This window comes from Sinocyclocheilus rhinocerous, unplaced genomic scaffold, assembly GCF_001515625.1.
Source record: "Sinocyclocheilus rhinocerous isolate Xijiao unplaced genomic scaffold, SAMN03320098_v1.1 scaffold161, whole genome shotgun sequence".
In the NCBI taxonomy this organism is placed as follows: domain Eukaryota; kingdom Metazoa; phylum Chordata; class Actinopteri; order Cypriniformes; family Cyprinidae; genus Sinocyclocheilus; species Sinocyclocheilus rhinocerous.
This window is the reverse complement of record NW_015627226.1, coordinates 50,461-52,989: the sequence shown is the minus strand read 5'-3', so window position 1 is coordinate 52,989 and position 2,529 is coordinate 50,461. Positions and strand designations below refer to the sequence as shown.

At 38.9% G+C, this 2,529-nt stretch overlaps 1 protein-coding gene across 1 annotated transcript in view; it reads right to left on the bottom strand.

Moving 5' to 3' along the window:
- The window catches only part of LOC107722334 (proto-oncogene vav-like), a 29,776-nt gene that overhangs the window by 26,730 nt on the left and 517 nt on the right, over window positions 1-2,529 (bottom strand). The window lies entirely within an intron of this gene.

Here is a 2,529-nt window from a genome sequence, read left to right as displayed (position 1 = left end):
CACACACACACACACACTCACTCACACACACACACACACACTCACTCTCACACACACACTCACACACACACACACACACACAGGCCAGTTATAGAGCAGCAAACTAACAAAAGCATGATGGGAAACGACATGCTGACATCACTCGTGATCATCAAGTGACGTTTTGTTCTAAATTGTAAAAAGTGAATCTGTTAACTTGTTTCACAACACATTCATTACTTATTCAGTATTCTTGTCTTGTTTTTTGGTTTCTACAATAACTTCAAATATTCAGTCTAACGTGAGTTATGCTTAAAACAAGAAGCAATATTGGCAAACGGCGTAAGAAACATATTGTTTTAATTAAAATCTCACTTTTGATTTAGAGAAGAACACTTACAGTTTTTTTCGATTGCTAAATGACAGTGGGCACAACTGGAGCTACATGTGCAAAACTCTAACTACAGTCTGCACTACCAACAGTCACCTGAGCTAAACAGTTCACATCAAAGTGCTGTAAATCCACAGTGTTGTGCAGGTTGTGGTTAAAGTCATGGGATAAGTGTGTAGAGTTTTGAAAACTGTGTTCAAGCAATGAAAAACGAACTAGAGTTTGGTCCACATGAACTGCTGCTGTGCAGACTGTAGTTAGAGTTTTGCACATGTAGCTCCAGTTGTGCCCACTGTCATTTAGCAATCGAAAAAAACTGTAATATCATGAATCAGGAGCAGTTCTCTAGCTTGACCTTCAGTTCTTCTGTTCTTGTGTTTTTATGAGTCTTTCATGCTTAAGTTCATTCATGTCTTGTATTCTGAAGAGTTCTTGCCTGTTTTTGTCCTCCTACTATCACCTCTCTGTATGAATAAATCTAGCGTTTCGTTGTACATATCTAGTAATTATGTGTGCGACTCTTATTTGGCCACAAGTGCTTCTAGTACAGTAATTTCTCAACTATGTGTTTCTGCACGTGTAAGTATCTTACAGTAGGTTTCATATTGAAGAAAACAGCTCAGTATATCATCTGTGGAAAGTCACTGCTGATGGGTCTCTCATTAACAACAGGTTAGGTCTCATTTTAGTGGTTCCAGGCGCTACATGTGGTTTGTAGTTGAAAATAACTCGTCGCCACCTCCTGCTGTCATGATGAAACTACAGCTTGGGGCGCTGAACAATTTTGCATTTGTTTTTTTTTTATATGCTTTTTGCATTATAAATACTTGAATCACAACTATAAGAGACCCACTGAATGATAATCAGATTTACATATATGACAGATTATCATTATTACGCAGTCATTCAGCTTTATATTTTATCACCTCCCTGGAATCAAATACACAACCTCAGAATGACTATAGAATCACGTTCGACCTGTTACAGGGTCGCTACCTGCTCATCTCTCTGAGACAAACCCATGCTGTTCTGAGAAACACTGAATGTGTCTCAACCTGCGGAGATTCCTGCGCTGTGATTGGCTGAGAGAGGACAACGGCTGCAGCAGCCAATCAGAACGCAGCGCCCCAGGTCCCTCCATCAGGGGCCGCTGGAACCCAAACGCAGAAAGAGAGAGAGAGAGAGAGAGATGTGGACAACAGATCGGGACACCAATACTGAAGAAGACAGCTGAGGTCTAAAATGTAAAGAAAAAAATACATTAATAATAATAAAAAAGGTAGGAATTAAATTCGTTTTAAATTTGTACAGCTAAAAGTGAATTTGGCAGCATTAGATGAACTAACATGAACTGAAAGTTTCATTTTATGTCATGTTGTCTTTATCTCAAAATAGCTTCAATTCTCTAGTTTATCAGAAATACATGTGTTCTCTGATGCTCGAAAGAACTGATCTGTGAGAAACTGTAATGATATAACAATCGAATCCACACATAGAAACTCAAAACCCCTTTACAGCAATGGTTGTAGATTTGACTTCTTTTCTGAACCTATTTTTATGAATGTCTCAATTTAATTTTGAAGTGCATTATTGACATGACTGTTCTGCATGCAAATTAACAAAACATACATTTTACACCACCTCCTGGAGGAAGAGTTATTATGGATTATGGACTCTATGGTATTTTAGTTAAACACATCTTAATGCTGGATTAGTTTCAGCCTTTGTCTTCTCCAGATGTTAACTGATGGACTGGAGTGCTGTGGATTACTTGTGGATTATTGTGATGTTTTTATCAGCTGTTTGGACCCTCATTCTGACGGCACCCATTCACTGCAGAGCATCCATTTGCTGAGACACTGATGCAGTGCTACATTTCTACAAACCTGATGAAGAAACAAACTGATCTGGGATAGCCTGGGGGTGAATGAATTCTCAGAAATGTTCATTTGTGGGTGAACTACTCAATGAAATAATGAAATGCTGTGTGTGTGGGGGGTCTCCTATTAGTAACAGAAGATGATCTTAGACTGATGGGAGTTGAAGATCCAGAACACAGAACAACCATCATAATGCAACTACAGAAACAGCAGCAGAGAATACAGCCTGAGAAAGGTGAATACACACACACACTCACACACACACACACACACACACAC